General features: G+C 35.0%; 1 pseudogene; it reads left to right on the forward strand.

The window, feature by feature from the left end:
* The first annotated feature begins 572 nt into the window (after positions 1-572).
* LOC110010300 (uncharacterized) overlaps positions 573-20,702 on the forward strand; it is a 30,292-nt pseudogene continuing 10,162 nt past the window's right edge.

Here is a 20,702-nt window from a genome sequence, read left to right on the forward strand (position 1 = left end):
CTCATGGCGCGATTGAAATAGTGGATGGTAAGTCGAATCGAAGTTTCAAGGTAAATGCTCAACGTTTGAGAAGCTATCATAATGAAAACTTTGAACCCATCAAGAGTACAATTGGTCTTGCTTAGCCTAAACTAAGATAAGTGCGTCGAACTTAACGACGTTAAACAAAAGTGCTTATGGGAGACAACCCATCTATTTTTCTTGCTTAATTTTTCGTGCATTTATTTATTTTTATTTCCTATTTCATTTGTCAAATCCCCATATTTTCTCCATAAGTGTGCTTTTGTCGTAGATAGAATTTTTGTAGGAAAAGTGGAAATCCAGAGCAGAGCACGCCCTAGCCGTGCTGGTTGGCACGCCCGTGCCATGAGGTGAGCAGCCAGCACACCCAGCCCGTGCCCCAAAGCACGACCGTGCATTCTTCCAGGGTGCTTCCACTTGAGAGTCAGAGAAGAACACGCCCTAACCGTGCTCAGTAGCACGCCCGTGCTACGTAAATGGAGAAAAGGCCACTTGAGAGTCAGAAAAGAGCACGCCCTCACCGTGCTCATTAGCACACCCGTGCTACGTAAATGGAGAAAAGGCCACTTGAGAGTCAGAGAAGAGCACGCCCAAGCCGTGCTCAGTGGCACTCCCGTGCTACGGACGAGGGGAAAGAACAATTGAGAGGCAGAGAAGCGCACGCCCGTGCCAGGTACGCTTCTCCTTTTGTTTTGCAGGTCAGAGGAAAGCACGCCTAGGCCGTGCTAGCTAGCACGGCCGTGCCACGATCAGACCCACTTATTAATTGGCGCCCCTATTTAAAGAGCACGCTTCCAAACCCTCTCTCTTCCATCCCGCACGCCCTAGCCGTCACCTATTTTCTCTCAAACTTTCTCTTTTCTTCTCCCTTTTCTCTCAAATCAAACACTCTCCACCCAAAATTTTCACATAATCAACTCTAACAATGCCTCCTAGATACAAACGCAGCAGACCCGCATCCTCCGTTGCTGCTCGAAAGAGTACAACTACACGATCCTCCACGGCTCCTCAACCTCCTTCACCTCCTGCACTTCCATTCGAGTTTGCCTCATCCGATCAACAAGAAAGGTACACAAAACTATCTCTTCGGCCTATTTTACCGAATAGATTTATTGATGAGGCTGCTTTAGCACAAGTGGGTCTTAGAGATATTATGTTAGAACCACTTAAGAGAATAGGATGGGGAGAATTTCTTGCTATGAAGGATCTAGTCTATGCACCGCTTACTCTAGAATTTTTGAGTTCCTATTCCTCTTTTATTCGGTTTTTACCTACATCTCCCCCAAGCATAATTAGGTTTAGGCTGTCTAGCCAGGATTTTGAGCTGTCTGTGAATGAGATTAGCCAAATTTTCGGGTTTCCCACAGAAAACAGTCAAATACAAGTGCCTAGTGATTTTAATGCATATAATACATGGCAAGAGTTTACCGGTGAAGTAAATTATAATCCTAGATATTCAAAGGCATCCAAATTGAGGAAACCTTCCTTGCGATACATTCACAAATTTTTGTCAAATACTATATTCGGAAGGAGTGAGAGCGACGGAGTGTTAAGCTTGAATGAATTATATTTCCTGTGGGCCATTGAAAATGGGGTTTTGTTGAATGTTGGATATTGGCTCTGCCAGAGATTTGCAAGGGTGGCTAGAGCCGACAAAGGAGCTATAATGATGGGGTGTTTTGTGACCCGCATTGCTAGATATTTACAGGTTTGGCAACCACCTAGATCAGTACATGAGAGTGTTGGAGGTGGTAAGGGCACCCGACTAGATTTAGATGTTATGATACATATGAAACTGATTGAGAAGGTCGGGGATGCATACCAGGTGGTGGGCGCTCCAGAGGTTAATACTGATGATGCAGAAGCAGAGGCAGCAGGAGGTGCTAACATGGAAGAGGATAATCCTCCTCCTTTTCCCTCTTCTTTTGGTGCAGGTACTTCCGGTGCTGGCCCATCGTTCCAAGGCACATCCAACATGTCGAATGATGAAGTCCTTGCAAGAATGATGTCTCGGATGGACCTCTTTGACACACGTCTTAATGGGATGGAAACGATGATCGCAGACCGTTTCCAGTCCATCGAGATTATGAGCGGCAGTATTGATTCTCGGATGGACACCATGCAAGGCCAACTCCAAACCATCCTCCAACTTCTGCAGCCACCCCCACCGCCGGAGAATTGATGGATTTTTTCTTTTCTTTTCTTTTCTTTTATTTCTGTTTATTTTTCCAATACATTGTCTTGGTTGCTTTCATTTTAGTTTATTTGTTATTTGACTTTTTATGACTTTTTCGTAGTTTGTTTGTTCTTAATGTTTAGTTACTCTTTTAGCTAAGACACATTCCACAACCATTCCATTGTATTGTTCAATACAATGTTGGTAAGATTTCTTCTTCTCTCTTACTGCTTTCCTTCTAGTAATGCAATAAGTTTGGGGAATTTATGCACATTGGGGACAATGTGATTGATTGAATTGGGGGAAGGGAATTTTGGCTAAAATTTTGTTTTTGTTTAACATGTTGGAATGATTACAAGGAAGCTTGAAGGTTCTCATGTCTAGTAATGAGTGTTAAATATAGTTGATTCTCAATTCTAGCATATTTAAGTTTTGAATTTGCATTTTTGACTCAATCATGTTCATTAATCTAAACTATTTGTTTCTAGACTTTTAAACACTGATTTTTATGAAAGTTATGATATAAAGGTGTGTTCTACTCTAAAGTATTTTAAACCCTGGCATTCCTAGAACAAAAATTAGAACTCCCTTCGAGGCAAAAAATTTAAATGTTTACATTTTGAAAGAGATGATTTAGGCAATTTTTGTTGATCCTTATATGTAGCCTAGACCACCTAAATGAAAATATATGACCTTTGAAACCAACTTTGAAGCCTTAAACCGTTAAATTTTCTTCGTTACCCTCAATGAACTGAGCCATTAAAGCCAAAGTCAAATCTCCTACCCTAAGTACAAAGGATTGTATGATTAAAAGATTCAACGTTTAATTAGAATATAGCAACAAAAGAGGGAGAACTCATCAATTAATGCTAGCAAATAAAGAAAAGAAGAAAGAATCAAGAAAGAGGCACATGAAAAGCAATCAAAAGAAGGCAAGAAGAATGAAAAAAAAAAAAAAAAGGCAAGGAAGAAAAGTGACAAAATATTAAGAAAAGACCTTGCACAAGATGCCTCTAGCTAGTAAGAAAGTTTCAAAACAGACACTCCCTAGAACTAGTAAAAGTGTACTTAAAATAGAATCTTGAATATTATACATTCTTTTGTACTCTTTGACTATCCTTTTATCCCTTCTTTTGATTAAGCAAGAATTTGCACCAAGAAAGCCCCATTACAACCCAAAATAAAGACCTTTTGATCTTTTAATCGTATGCATTTAAATCGTGGAGAAAGGATGACTAATTCTGCATATGGGAATGCCACTGTTACACTATCAATTGTCTCATTTTTGAAAGGTTGAAAATTCTTTAGATAATTCATGTCCTACTTATCATAAACTGAATAAATATTAGTGTTGACAATCTCTTTAAACCTATATTTTACTCAATGAATATGCTTTTATTCAAAAATAAAAGTCGAGCTTAAGTATGCATAACATGGAGAACGATTAAGTTTATTCACTTATTTTCTAATCATGATATCTTGAAAGATTATGGAAATCATCTCCAACCATGTTAAACTAGTGTCGTCAACTTATTTTTCCTTTAGTTTTCTGTTACTTGAGGACAAGCAATAGTTTAAGTTTGGGGAATTTTGATAAGTGTAAATTTTATAGTGTTTTTAATATAGTTTTTGTTAGAATTTTAGTAAGTTTTTATTACCTTAATTGATTTTTAATCACTTTTAGTATAATTTTGTTCAAAAGCTTCCTTGATATTTAATCCACTTGATCTAAGGGAGAATTGTAGGAATTTGTCGAAGAAAAGAACCTTAGAACACAAGGCACTCAGCTTCTAGCACGCCCGGGCCGTGCTAGAAGGCACAACCGTGCTAGAAGCCAAAGAAACCAAGGGAGAGACAGAAGAGAGCACGGCCAGGGTGTGTCACAAGGCACGGCCGTGCTACAATGAGGCCAGGGCGTGTCAAGCATAGCACGCCCATGGCAAGACTCGGCAGACTTCCAGAGAAGAGCACGCCCTGCCTGTGCTTTGTAGCACGCCCGTGCCTCAGTGCTTCACTAGCCCGTGCTACCTAGCACACCCCATGCTTAACTTGCCAGACTTCCAGACTAAAGCACGCCCAGCCCGTGCCATGAAGCACGCCCGTGCTGCGCAGGCGGAACCAGCGTGAATTTAATACGCAAATCAAGCTTTTCTCACCTGGGCCGACTTCAGGGAGTTTCCTAAACACACTAAACAAGACCTGGACCTATTCTAGGAGAAAAAGGAGTCCTAATCAAGAAGAAATCAAGAGCCTAAACAGTCATGATCTCCTATAAAGGATTTTGCACTAAATAAGGATTCTATTTCCTAAAAGGAGTCAGACTTGCCTTCAGGACCCCTATATAAAGAGGGGAATTTCTCATAGCAAAGGATCTCGTTTTCTGTGCAATTCTTTACATAATTCTCTTCTTCTCAAAGATTTCAAGCATCTAATAATTGTGCCAAGATTCAAGGAAGCCATCAACATAGTTGTGAAACAGTTTTTATTCTAAACTCTCATCTTGTTTCTTTCTTTTACTATTGTCTTTAATATTGATGGATGATTCAAGAATGATTGAGTTTAATTTAATCGCTATGTCTAGCTAAACTATTATACTAGGGATTTGATGTAATTTAATTCGATTCCAGCTTATAATGTTAGATTTATTTTTCTTTGTTCTTGTTATAACTTATTATTGTGCTTAAGGCCTCCAGGCAGAAAATTTCCCCTGGATTGATTTATTTCAATAATCACATTCGGGAGAAGGGTTATTGATATGAAAAAGATAATAATTTACTTGAGAATAATAACTTGATGTGGAAACTATATGGTTTGACTCAAGGGGGGTTTTCATAAGTTAATAAAGTATTAAGTTGTGGATTCACAAAACAACCATAAAACCTAATGATCTGATTTATGTTTAATTTCACTATTAAGATAGGTAATTAAATTGGATTAGAATAGCTAACAATAAATCGGGAGAGCTTGTTAGTAATCTTAGGGTTGTTTCTCCTACTTGAACAATTAAACTTGATTAATGAACTAAGAGAATAAGCTGGATAGAATTGAATGAAATCAAATTCCCTAGTATCTTAATCCTTTGATTTCTTTTCACCTGAATTTTGTGTTTGATCTCTTTTGTTTTTACTTTAAATTTTATTTACTTTACAGCGGAATCCTTTACTCATTGTCTAAATAATAATAGGTTAACATAATTTTGGTAATTGATAAACAATCCCTGTGGATACGATACTTTCTTACTCTATATTACTTGTTGCGATTTCGTACACTTGCGAAAACCGCCTGTCATTTGTATAATCAGAAGGTTGAGTTTTTATGACCACATTAACCGTCCTGTCAGGTAAGTATTACGATCCACTTCTATTTAGTAATTAATTTTTATCGTATTTCATTTTAAATCCATTATTTTATTCCTTATTTATTTCATTTTATTTCATTTATTCATTTATAATAAATCGGTCCATTGACCGCTAACAAGTTGAACCATTTTTGTGAATAAATTGGACACCGTTATGTTGTACCTTTTGTGTGTTGTATTTCATTTTTGCAGGAATAGATCTCACAACTGTAAAACATAAACAGGTATGATGATATAATAAACAAAATACCTTAAAATAATAATAAAAAAGAAAAAGAGAGTAAATAATATCATAAAAATAATATAACTGTACAACCATCCTAAAAAAATAAAAATATAAAACTCCTAAATGTTCAAAAAAGTGTTCAAAAAAATGGCTGAGACACGGAGCAGGACTACCGCTGCCTACGTCTCGGACCAGCAGCAGCCTGAGGGGGTGGAGACAGTGGCACATCATCAGAAGAAGAGCCGTCATCATCTTCCTCAAAGGAGTCGAGTGGGATGCCCTCAACCTCCAACCTCGTCCGAAGCCGGCCTACCTCCGCCTGGAGTCGGCTCACAGCACTAGACTGACGAGACTGATGCCTCCGCAGCCTACCGATCTCCAGGTCCTGTAAAACAAAAAGGTGTAAGGAAAGATAAAAAATAATAATAATAAAGAAGAAGGATAAGACACAAAAAGGCTATACTTACTCGCTCATGTACATCGGAGAAGAGCCGACCGATGTAGGATCTGGCGAACCCAAACCGCTGAGAAATCTCCTGGTACCTCTGGGCCGGCACCTGCAAACAAGAAAAATCCATTAAAAGGCTATTCAGGTAAAGTACTCCCAACTTTATAAATTCGGTTTATAACTCACATGTGTAGTGTGCTTAGGGTCCAGCTGCACTGGGGGAGGAGCCTGCCGAAGATCAGCAGGAATGATGATGCCCGATCCTAAGCCTAGACCAGGATCCAGCACCACCTCCATGCCCGGTGGGAACAGGACATCACCCAGTACCACACCGGCCGGTCCAGCCGCAGCACCCGCCCCAGCCGCTGCCTCTGCCCTGTAGTGAGCCGCAGTCTTATGCGTCTTCCGCTCCTACATCAAGTTATAGAAGAAGTAATGGTATCAGTGGTCTGAGATAGGGAAAATAATAATGAAAGTAAATAAGACTGAAGATCAGGAAAGTCACCTGGGTGTACTCGAGAATCTCGGGAAGCCGCGCTTGCATCCGAGAGGAGAAGTAAGTAGGGAAATCACCGACGAACAGAAAATCGTTCGCCGAGAAGCCCCTGTACTCCGCCTCCAGATCCTCCCGGGTCAAGCCCTCTAGTACCAATCAGCCCAGTACCCCCGCATCAGCAGCCTCGACCGGGTGTGCAACTCAGCCACCTCCCGACCCGGGTAGGAACTCCAAGCCTCGGAATCCCATGGAGTCAGGAACAGCTGCAAAAGAATAAGAAATCAGTGATTGGTGTGCATTCAAAAAAAAGAGAGAAAGAAGGGAAAAAGCTAAGCTAAATGTTCAGAGATTCTTTTTATACTTACATCGGACAGCTCCCGGTCGTTAAGGAAGCTCCTCCAGTACTCAGGATCCTCGCCACTGGCATAAGTATGATGACAGTGGGCCAGATAACGAGGGATCCTCCTAGACTCGGCAGGAGAGTCACCGCTCGGACCACCCGGATAGATACGATACTCGTATGACCATACCTGCAACAGAGAAAGAAATGGTATCAGTCGGTTGAACAGTTGAGAATGATAAAGAAGAAGCTGAAGAGTGAAAGAATGTTGCCTTTAGAGGCCGGATGAACAGCCAGTTTGACTCACCGCTACCACGGGTCCAGACATCCAGACCGTGATAGAGATGAGCCAAAGCTAGCGTGGCCCAGTCGAAAGACCTGACCTGGCTCAAATCCCTCAGACATGCCAGCACCGCCGGGTCTCCCTTATTCTGGGAGGTGCATAGCAACTGGGATGAAATGATGTAGAAGAGGAAGGACCGAGCAGCCTAGTCCCTCTCCTCCCGAGTGTGCAGGAGCAGCAGGTCGGGCCTCCACCGACAACTCCCTCTAAGCAGCCAGTCTGGTCCTGATCCTCTTGGCCCAGAACCGGAAGACCACCTCATAAGACACGCATCCCTGCGCGGTGTACCTAGTCTGTGTGGTCACACCGAGCAGAGAGCGGACTAGCTGAGCTCCGAGAGTAGCCGTCTGGTACCGAGTATCCAGTGGGGGAACTGGACCGGTGAAGCGGAGACCGGTGATGGCAGCATAGTCTACGGGCGTGAGGGTCATCTTGCCGAACCCGAACACGAAGGTGTGCGTACAGTCGTTCCACCGCTCCATCAATGCATATCGCATAGCCGGCGGGAAACGGGGCTGTGTGCGGCGTAATCCTGCAGCATAATCCCTGAAGCCTGCAGCGACAACCCGAGCTCGCATGGGCGGGTCCAGCAAATCCCAGAAAGCGGAGGCATCAGTGGCTGATCCACCCGAGCGGGCCTTGCCCAGATCAACCTGTAAGAAAAATTTCCAATTTCAAATAAATATAGCACTAACAATTATTCATTTTCTTCTATGGCAAGAAAAATAGAAAACCAAACCTCGGTTTGAACCGTAGCTGCGTCGTGCAACTGAACAGCCGCGTCACGCGTCTACACAGCTGTGTCACGCAACTTGACCCAAGTTGCGCACCTTGAAGCACAGCTGCATCGCGCACCTCAACACCCGCGCCACGCCCCTCTACAGTTGCGTCACGCAACTGTTTGAAGTTTGTTATCCTAAGAACAGATGCGCCACGCGACTACGCAGCTGCGCCATGCATTTCGACAGTTGCGTCACGCAACTGCTCAAGGCTCTGCCTCGTTAAGAACAGTCGCGTCACGCAACTGTTCTTCCAAAGAACAGCTGCGTGACGCAACTGTCGAAGGTACGTAGTATTCTAATTTATGCCTAAATTCACTGTGGGTCCTGTTTATATATGGCACAACCCAAGAGGGGGGTGAATTGGGTTTTCTAAAAATTTAACTTTCAAAAACAAAAATCAGAATTCTATTGCAGCGGAATTAGAAAGCATTTGTGAGAGTTAGTTATCAAGTTTAGAACTTCCTCACAAAGCTTATTGCAGGATTAGAAAGACTCTGTGAATAACAATTATTGCATTTAGAACTGCTTCACAAAGCTTAAGCAATTTTAGAAAGACTCTGTGAAGAACAGCTATTGCGATTAGAACAGCTTCACAAAGTTTATTGCTATTTTAGAAAGACTCTGTAAACAACAGTTATTGCATTTTAGAACTGGTTCACAAAGCTTTAAGCAAGATTAGAAAACTGATTATAATTCATATTGTGAATTATACTGAATATAGAAGGACAGATTAGAACTTGGTATAATCACAATACAGAAATCCAGAGTTCTAATGTTCCACAGAGATAAAGCTTATTCATGATTAGAATCAGAAACTCATTAACAACTTTGCATTTCTAAACAGATTAACAGTTGCATAAATAGAATATAATCAAGCAGAACTTCAGAAAGTAAAAGAAGATAAACACAGAGATTTATAGTGGTTCGGCACTAACCCGCCTACATCCACTCCCCAAGACGCATCTTGAGATCCTCCACTATGTTATCTCTTTTCAAGGGTAAGAGACAAACCAACAATACAAGGAAATAGATCAACACCTAGATCTAACCTTTATCCCACTAGATTTTCCAAAGGTTCTAGTTAACCTCAACCCTTTCTGATTTTGCAGAGATCAGAAACTCAAATCAAGACATTAGAATCTCACACAAGGAGAAGGTCGCTTGATAACCTATAACACCATAGCTTTTCACCTAAGCTATTACACAAAAGTTTTTCAAATAAAAAGCCTGTCTACAACAGATTACTGAATCTATATAGACAGAGAGAAATGCAAATATAAGCACAGGAAGAACAGAAAACGAATTTAGAAAACAGATTTAAAGATTAGAACTGTTCTTCAGAAAATGTTGTTAATAAATTTTCTTTTCTCTTAAAAATTTTTCTTGAAGCAAAGAGACGAAAAGAAATAGGGGGATTCAAGAGAGAGCTTAGAGAGATTTAAACTTTGAACAATAGACTCATACTCTTTTGCAAAACCCGTTCTTTTTAAGAGAGGAAAGAGTTTTTATATGAAAAGATGATATTCTCTTTTGAAGTTAACGTTGAGATTTTAATGAGCAATAAAGTTTCTGATGTTTTTAAACTAACGAGGCAATGCATGGGTTGCAATTAAAAGGGTTGTTTGACCACATTTAATATTCACACATGCAAGGTTTGGAGATGAAAAGTTCAGTTTAGAAAACAGTGTAATATTTATATCAGAAATAGCCAGCTGTATCAGAAACAGATAGTTGTATTAAATTAGTTTAGAAAACAGTGTAGCATTTATATCAGAAACAGCCAGCTGTATCAGAAACAGATAGCTGTATTAAATTAGAAACTGCTTTTTAGATCAGAAAATGCATTTTGCAGAATTTCATTTAATAGCTACCAAAAAAATATTTACTCCAAAAATATTTTAGATGGAAAAACGTGAAGAGTAAAGATTTTGGCTATAAATTTATTCAAAAACATTTCAAAACAATTTTGAGAGAGATAAAATAGATTTGTGCTTATAATATCATTTACTCTCTATCCTACAATAATTTCCTAAGACTCATTATAATACTAACCAATAGAAAATATCTTCATTAATCTTCATGGTCTTCAAATAAAAATCTTGGGATGTAGGAACTTCATTTCTTCAATAATTTTCAATAATAATTTCTGCATAAAATAATATTAGCACATACAAGAATATTAAATTTATTTGTTTTGTATAATCATCAAAATCTCAAGATAAAATTGACCCTTGAGCCAACATTCACTATGTTTGTGTTATTCTCATGCAATTTTCAGGACAAAATCAAGTCGCCTAGAGATACCAATAAGCAAGCATCAATAAATCAAGTCCTAACACAATGTAATGGGATAAAATCCTAAGTTCAAGGCGAGCTAGGGTTTTTTTGGCACCTCGAACAGTTGCGTCACGCAACTGTTCACACAAGAACAGCTGCGTCATGCAGCTGTTCACACAGGAACAGCCGCGCCACGCAACTCCTACCTGCGTGACGCGACTGTTGACGCGCGCACAGACTACAAAAATCAACCATATGCTACAGTTATTGATCAAAAGCAGTAAAATCGAAGAAAATCTTTACTTACCTCAGTCTGAAAGCCGCGCATCCGGCTCGTCTCGTATCTCACCGGAACTCAGTGCCCGGCAACGGAAGGAGCTGCAACGGCTGCGTCCCTGGAGTCAGCGGGTTCCGGCTCACCGGCACCGGCTCGCCGTCAAAGGTCGGAATATCCGGTAGCGCCCCGAGGGTCTCCATCTCCAGAGTGTAAGCGAAAGTGGGGATTTCTGATATCTGAGACATCGCTTTCAGTTGAAAAGTCCAGAGAGTTTTCAATTGCTTAGGGTTTGTGAATAAGTGAGAATGAATCGGTTAAGAAAGCAGTTACTTATAGTAAGCGGTTGGGCCCAAGCCCACTTCTCCAAGCCCAAAAAAAGCAACGGGCCCATTATCTTCTTTCAAGCCCAATAGGCCCATGCGGCCCATTTAAAAGCCCACGATGGTCTGTTTCAGCAATTTGACGTCGATGTGCGGCTCGTACACTTCAGCAATTTTGTCTACTCAGCGCACAGGGGGCAGAAACACCAAATTGCCCAGATTACCCTCAGGTCAGTTTTCTTTCAACCACTATATCATAAAGGGGTATACTTAAAAATGCAGATAACAAATTTTTGTTAAATCTTTTAAGCCAAAATTTTTGCTAAAATTTTTGCAAAATAATTAAAATATGCCTACAAAAGTGGATATTTTTTGTCCTAGGCCGGAATTCCGGACTGGGGGCAAAAGTATAACCTTTTGCCTTAATGCGAATCTTTTTTGTAATTAATGCATGGGAACATGTGATGTTCCAATATTTTTCTAACAAAAGGCAAGGTCTGTTTGTACACGGATATTGCTCTTTTTCTTGTAAATAATTTTTCAGGCCAACCGGTGATGGTGCATTGCGAAGCTGATTGAGTCAACCCTTCCACCGAGCAGTGATGATGTATTGCGAAGCTATTTGGGTTTTCTTTTCTCGATTAGTGATGATGAATTACGAAGCTAGTCAGAACAATTTCAAAACAGTGATGATGTATTGCGAAGCTGTTTGAAATCCCTTCCCCAGTCAATGATGTTGAAATTGCGAAGTTGACCCGGATAAAACCAACATCTTTCGAGCCGATCAAACCGAGCCTCGAGGATGCCTCCTTCAATCCGACTGGAGCCGACAAAGCCGACCAAACCGAGCTGAGTGGGTGGCCAGATAACCAAATCAAACCCTTCAAGCCGATCAAACCGAGCTTTGAAGACTTTTTCATCAAACCAACATCTTTCGGGCCGATCAAACCGAGCCTCGAGGATGCCTCCTTCAATCCGACTGGAGCCGACAAAGCCGACCAAACCGAGCTGAGTGGGTGGCTAGATAACCAAATCAAACCCTTCAAGCCGATCAAACCGAGCTTAGAGGATGATTGCCGGATAGAAGGCGCGTCAATGAACCACTTTAACATTAATTGGTTATACAATTAATAATAAAGTGGGGGGCAAACTATTGACGCGTGGTTTTATGCCCCCACCTAACCCAATGATGATACGAGGATAAAGGATAAGGTATCACGGTCAATCAGAAGTGTTTGAACCAAAATTTGAATCGAACCGGCCCAAAGGAGTCTGACCCGCGTTAGGGTTGCGTCACACAGCTATCACCTGCGTGACGGCACTCTTAGTTGCGTCACGCAGCTTTCGGTTGCATCACGCAGCTACTACCTGCGTGACGCGACTATGTTCTGTTGCCCTACCCATATAAATACAACATTTTATGCTAAAAACGGGGCTTTTTTCACTTTTCTCTCATTTTTCTCTAAGAATTCTAAGGATTTAAGCTAAGTTTTCGATTAAACGGCTAGGGTTTCTTCCCCAAGAACTCAAGTGAGTAGACTTGAGGAAGATCAAGCCATCAAACATTTAGTTTTGAAATCAAAAAGCATAAAAATATAAGAAGAGAAAAAGAGAGAAAAGAAAGAAAGAGAAAAGTACTTTGTTTTGTGGAAAACCTGATAACTACATTTCTGGGATCGTGAAAAAGGGTCCTTAAGCTAATCCAAGTGCATGCAATCCTCGAATCTGAGGGCTAGGTAACCATTTTAACCTTTCTTTTTCATTTCTAGTCTTTTATTTCTTAAAAATCCTACTTTCATAGTATTTAGTTGATCTGTTATTGGTTAGACGTAATTTTGCCCCATTGTTGGACTTTTCTGAGTTGAGTTTAATCATTTTTGATAAAAAGAATACGTAAAAAGAGTAGTTTGAAAGGTAGTTGCGGACCAGAGCAGCCGCATCACGCAGCTATTACCTGCGTGACGCGACTGTTCATGTCCAAAAAGCCCTTAACCTGGACTGGACCACCCGCGTGACGCAGCTGTTCGTATACTTAGTTTATATTTTGTTTTTTTTATATTTGTATCTAGAATTTTGCTTTGAATAAATAATTAATATACCTGAGGATTTTAATAAAGTCACGAACAGTTCCGTCACGTAGCTAGGAGTTCCGTCACACGACTGTTCTTCATAGAACAGTTCGTCACGCGACTGTTCTTCATAGAACAGATGCGTGACGCGATTGCCTTGAAATTAGAGAACATTTCGTTTATATTATTTCAACTTTATATCATTATGTAGATTTTTAATCTTAATCCAGAAAATGCACAATAATGGGCAAATTGTGTTTAAATCAAACCAAATCAATTAGTTTATTGTGATTATGAGATTTTAAGATTTATTTTTTGTTGTTTATTATTGATTATATTATTAAACTCGGTTTGTGGCCCGCCTTTAACCATAAGGCAAGAGCGGGTCTTTTAATTATTTTTGCCATGTATTATGGATGAATGGTGGATGTGATGATTAATTTATGATGAATGCAATGAATGAACCTAGTTGGGACGATTAATTAATTTTCCGTGTAGAAACTCGGTTCGATTTATTCGGGTTGGGTTTAGTTAAATAATTGACTTTTCTAAAATAAAATCAATTAGAAATCGTAGGTTAAAAGAGGCCGGTTTTCTGAGCGTCGACTTCCAACGGGCCAACGTACCCAATTCCCTTACCCAGAACCTCATTGGTTTGTCTGACCAGTTTTTCTAAATAATATGGCCTTGAATAAAAAATGGGTTAAATGGAGTGATTTAATAAAAATAATATTGGAAACAGTCCCATTGCCGAAATAATGGGTGGCGACTCAAATGTTTTATAAGACCGATTTATCGACATCGCATATCCAAAAAAATTTTTTTTATCACCTTTTTCCAAAACAACAACACCAAAGAAAAGATGTTTTTCGGGATCCTTTTTCCGGGGTTTTGGGATTTCGACGAAAACAAGCCAACATATAATTGTAATTTTTATGCTTCCTTAGTTTCTAGAAAATAACTTACTAGAAAATAATTTACTGGAAAATTTTTATAAAAAAAAAATACATTAATTTCTAATATTTGGCTATTAAATAGAAAATCACTTAAAAATAGTAATTTTTCAGCATTTGGTACAATATTAAGAAAAAAATTAATTTTTCACCATATAAATAATGCATTCCTATTTATTATATTTTACATTAATTGAAATATAAATCTAATTAAGTACATGAAAAAGAAATCAAATAAAAGATTAATCATTGCAATAAAAAAATTATTGTAATAATTTCATTTTAAGTCCAAAATAAAAGTTATATATTGGCCTCAAGTGCTAATATATGTGTCTGTATATACGTGGATCCTGTTTTATATGACAAAGCCCAAGAGGTGGTGAATTGAGCTCTCTAAAAATTTAACTTTTAAAACTCAAGTTAGAATTCTAAAGCAGCAGAAGTATAAAATTTTTATGAGAGTTAGTTATTGTAATTAAAACTTCCTCATAAGGCTATAAAAGGTTAGAACATTAACTATAACTCAGATTTAGATTTCTTCAAAATGTATTAGGATATGTTAAAACTGGAGAAATCATAAACAAAAATCTAAAATTCTATTAATCCACAAAGATGGAGGTTTTACACTTTCAGAATTAGAATAATATAAACATCTCTGCATTTCAGAAAATATAAAACAGATATGAAAATATAGCAAGTGCAATCAAACAAGATCTCAGAAATTAAAAGAAGATTAACATAAGATTTATAGTGGTTCGGCATAAAACACCTACATCCACTCCCTAATACTCAGTTTGAAATTCTCCACTATATTGTCTCTTTTAAAGGGTAATAGACAAACCAATTTTATAAAAGAAATAAATCAAATACCTAGACCTAATTACCTTTAACCCACTAGATTTATAAAAGTTTTAGTTGGCCTCTACCCTTCTGTTTTACAGAGAACAGAAAACTCAAATTCAAGACTTTAGAATCTCACTAATGGAGAAGGTTATTTGATACTCCTTACAACACAGCTTTATCACAAAAGCTAAACACAAATGTTTTCAGCTGGCAACATTTCTCCAAAAGTTTCACTAACTTGGGATGAATATGCTTTATTAATGACACCCCAAAATCCTGAAATCCATAAGTTCCATTCCTACTTGGATTACTAGCATATAACAACCTAGCAACATTGATATTGTGATTATTGATTAGTTTAAAAAGCATTTTATCAGCACTAGAAATTTTACCAATAATTTAACATATATTAAACAAGGAAAATAAATCATAGCAATAAGCTTATAAGAAATGGGATATAAATTGATACATAAATTTAGTAGGTTTGATTAACGAACTACAAAGAAAAGTCAAAGACAAGAATTATAAGGCTAAACAATACAAATGAGAATAGAAATATTTCTTCCGTTCCAATTTAATAGCAATAAATAAACATTTTACTTTGTTTCGCTTTTAAGTGTTCATTAGGATTTTAAGAGTATATTAATAATTTTTTTTAATTTTATCTATATCTATTAGGTGTAATTTATTTTTATTGTTTACATTTATTTTTCTCTTTTTTATCATTACTTTAATTGTAGCTAAACTAAAGTTTTGACTAAACATATAAATAAAAGTTTTTCATTATCTCAAGGCATGAAAAAATGAAATGGATGTACTACTGTAATAGCGGTACTTTAATATGAGATAAAATTGGCATTAATTGGTTTTATAATAAAATTAAATGAGAAATTTTTAATTTTAAGAGGGGCAAAATTTAATAGCAGTACTAAATAAATGTCCTTAAAAAAAAAACAAAATACATGAATATATAGTCATCCACATTTTATTAACTCCAATGAATATTTGTCATTATCATATGAATATTTGTGAAGAGTTACATATTTGTGGGAATCAATAAAAATTAGTAGTTCCCTTTAACAACTCTTTAATAAATTATAAAAATTATAGTGAATAAAGCACTTGATTTTCAACTCTTCATATTATATAAAGAGAATAAAAAGATGAATCAAATTACATATGATGAGCTACTATTTTTTTAAAAAAAAAAAATCTAGAGTTTGATCTCAAATGCTGCATTGATTACTTTTTCCTAACTATATATTTATAACTTTTAACTACCTTACGACACAAATTAAGAATGTTGTAAAAATTTTCTTGAGAGATAATAATAATATTTAATAGGTAAAACGTTTTAAAAACTAGTGAAATTAAATGCAGCTAAAACCAACTAATCACATATTCTTTAATCCAGTCAAATTGAATTAGAAATACAATATTATCAGTGTTGCCTGTAAAGATCAATTTATAGATGATTCTAAATTAATAAATAGAATAAAAATAATGCATATATGAATGGATAGAGGGAACCTTATTAGTGATATATTAAAACGAAGGTCCCATTGTAGAGCTGCAAAAATAATATATATAGACAAACATATTTATATCGGCATATAGGAATATATGGATGGAGATTCATTATTTTTGAATTGAGGATTTTTGAAGAAATTTGAAGAGAATGTAAATTTTGGGATCTAAATAATTAGATTCCAACTTATACAAAATGTGTTCTCCATTTTTTATATTGAAGCTACTATTAACAATAACCATGTCAAATTAGTTTTAACAGTAAAAACAAAGCTTTTTGTTGAATAATATTAAAGTTTTTGAATTCTTAGATTAGATATTCAATTCTAATACCATAATTAAACAAGTAAAATTAAATATTTATATTTTTAAATTACAATTGCAGGTTTGGAAAGATTATCAAATTTGAAGAAATTAAAGGCTTTAGACCTTAGCTACAATAGTTTTAACAGAAGCATATTATCATGGGTAAAGCCTATGACATCGATTAAGATTTTGAAGCTGAGTTCAAATTACATGGGAGGTTCCTTCCCTTTTCAAGGTATGCTTTCATTTTTAATTTCCATTATTTTTGTTTACAATAATTTTTTTCTCTTTTACTGAAACTTTAATTTATTTCCCCATTGCATGGTTTAGAGCTAACTAAATTGCAAAACTTGGAAGTATTGGATCTAAGTCGTAATGATTTCAATGGCACCTACCAATGCAAGGTAAATATGTACTAATCCTTCTGCTTATTAGCATATTATCATATGTTTTGACTTTTGAAAGTAACAATCAACCAGTCATTGAGTTTGCACAAGAGATTTGATTTTAGTTATATTATTCAAGTGTTAAGTTCCGGACTTTATTAAAAAAAATTTAAAGAGTTCACACAATTTTTGAATCATCTTGTAATTTGACTATTATCACAACTAATATTTTTGAAAATTTTCTATCATATATTTTAAATGCAATAAATATTAGCAAAAATCATATAAATTCAATTGAAAGTTGTAAAAATTATAATATATATAATTGTGGGCCAAAATATGTTAGCTAGAAGTTAGCTAAAAGATTCAAATTGTGAATTTTGTTCCTCAACTCAAAAATGAAGAGAAAAAGAAAGAGTTCGATAAAGAGAGATCAAAAGCGAGAGGTGGGATCAAAGTGCAAGAACACCCAATCCATTTTTCATTGTCCATAGTTGATTAAAACAAGCTTCCTCTAACTCCGTTCAGGTTTTACTTGTTTAAACTTTTATAAAGAAGTGAGATTTCAAATTGTTAGAAGAGAAAAGAATTTTAAAATTATCATTTTTATTTATCTAACCATCCCACTATATTTAAACTATAACAAAAATTAAAACTTTAAAATGCTAAAAAAAAAATTGATTAATCTGCAAAAACACTGTGAACTTCGCGACTTATTTGAAGATCACTTTAAGATGAACTTTGTTCGTCCGACACTCTAACTTATAAATTTAGATATATTGTCACCCTAAATTTAAATTTGATCTAGAATTTAATTATAATATAATAATATAAAAGTAGGACCCACCAAACTAGTTTGAGTTATCTTAACCCAAGCTCCTAAAATTAATGAATAAAATGCAGCATATGATTATCGGAAAATCAAAGCTTTAATTTCTTTTCTAGATTCAAATCTCTCTCGCTTTACACAATCGCTCTTCCTCCATGGCACTTTCTTTAAAAAGCAACCACAACAAAACTAAACCCCTTTCGTCTTTTCTATGTTGATCTTGTCCGTGAGGAGCTCAATGCCTTCCACTGAGATATAAAAATAGTGTTTGGGTCAAGGTTTCAAAGCTCAACCATTCAACAATAGATTGAATCACAACCTATGATTGATGGACATCTTTCTATCACAACCTATGATTAAAGATTTTATTTCGATTTTGGATTTATGAAATGAGTTTCAGCTGATTTCTTTGAATGTGGTTTTCTCAATTTAAATAAATATTTTGATTTTTATGAGAAGATTACTTAAATTACAGTTTTTCTATATTGAATGAAAGAGTGCAAAAGTTAAAGAAAAGAAGTGGGAAAATAGAAGGTGGTGACGGTAATATCATAAGATTTTTTTTTTTTTCAAATTTAGATCCACCCATTTATTGTATATTTTTATCATTATAATAACAGTTATTAATCATAGTAGTTAATTTTACCATTATAATATATCTCTTTATTTTTAGAAATTTTTTAAATTTAAATAATTAATTGATGTGGTGTATTCGTAATTTGAACTTATTTTCATGTTAATTGGTGAAGTGAGTTTCTAGATTAAGAGATAATCTATCTATTTATACTATATATAAAAGTGGAAATGGGAGGGTGAAGGGGAGGGGGGAAAATGATGGGATCGCCTATCTATTTATACTATATATAAAATTGAGAACGAGGGGGAGAGAGAGGATAATAGGATTGCCTATAATAACCTTAGTTAGAGTTTAGAAATTCTAAAATATCCTTAGTAATTGGTTAATTGATAATAGTTTCAGTTTTTAATAATTGATAAATTAGAGTTTTTTTAATACTTTTTTAATTAATTGATTAAAATAAATATATTATTATATTATTTTAATATATTATTCTAATTGAATTTTCAATTATTGATTATTTACGATATTAATTGTTTTAAAAAACCGATTATTATTTTAATTTTAAAATAAACTTCAAATCGCAAAAAAATAAAAAATAAAAAATAAAAACATCTATAAAAAATATGTTTCACACGTTATATATATATATATATATATATATATATATATATATATATATATATATATATCACTTTTAAAATTTTAAATTTTTTTTTATTTATATCTATTTATCTATATCTAAGTTTTTCAATTTTTTTATTTATAAAAGCAACACTTTAATTTTTCTTTTCTTTTTTCATGCATATTGGTTGTCAAAATATCATATAATATTATATCATTTTCAATTCCTTCAAAACAGTTAGACGATTTTCTTCTGTAAACAAAAAAACTGCACGTACTATAGGATTTTAAGATATCTATATATCTCAATATCTCAATATAGATTAATCGAAATAAAATACTCTAAAAAAATCAAAAATGAATATAATGGTCCTCAAAGCTTTCAATTCATCGAAATTTACGGATCCCAATACTATTAATCTAAACGGGTATGAAATCGAAAATCAAAACGATCATTTTTTTTACTGATTGAAATTTGTTTATATGGAGGTTCAAGTATATTTGAGTTTTTTATTATTATTTATTTTAGAGTTTTGTTTCTTTTATTTGATTTTCATGAACTCAAATCAACATCCAATAACATATGATCATATTTTTTTAGTTTTTTTTTTTTTTAAATCGATGTTAATTAAAGTCTAACCTTATCATTTTCAAAAAAATATAAAGTCTAATCTTATAATTAATAATAATTTTTCATTTTATCGTCTACAATTATTTTATTAAATATACTTGGATTTTAATGTTATCCTATCCTATTAAAATAAGTTTAAGAAAAATATTATTCGCTTATAATATGAATATTACTTAAATAGAGATAAATTTTAATTTAAGGTTGTTATACAGACAATCATGCCTTAATATTATATAAATATCTAGAGAATATAAGAGAAAAATTATAATCATACTTAATACTATATAAGAATAAATTAATGAGTATAAACAATAAGTAATATCGAATAAATAATAATAAGTGACGCGTGTCACAAAAAACACTAGTTTAAATAAATGAACGAACCAAAGATAAATAAACAATGTTTGACAAATGTGAATGCTTCAACACTCCACTCTTTAGTACCATGTTGTTTATTTGCCTTAGATTGCTTCATTTTGCTTCGATGCTTAACATAATTGGAATATATATATTTGATTCTCCTGATAAAATTATTTAATTTCTTTCTTAATTTTAATTATACTAATTAATTTTTAGCATCGACTTTGATATTTAAAGTTCAAGCATTACTTTTTTTTTTTGTCTTATAGCAATAGATAAGTTTGTTTTAGGATTTTAATCTTATATATAATTGTAAATTTTATGCTTCATTAGTTTCTAGAAAATAACTTACTAGAAAATAATTTACTGGAAAATTATTTTTAGAAAAATACATTAATTTCTAATATTTGGCTATTAAATAGAAAATCACTTAAAAATAGTAATTTTTCAGCATTTGGTACAATATTAAGAAAAAAATTAATTTTTCACCATATAAATAATGCATTCCTATTTATTATATTTTACATAAATTG

The sequence above is a fragment of the Jatropha curcas genome, chromosome 1 (assembly GCF_041381405.1).
Source record: "Jatropha curcas cultivar XTBG-Jc1 chromosome 1, XTBG_Jcur_1.0, whole genome shotgun sequence".
Lineage (NCBI taxonomy): Eukaryota > Viridiplantae > Streptophyta > Magnoliopsida > Malpighiales > Euphorbiaceae > Jatropha > Jatropha curcas.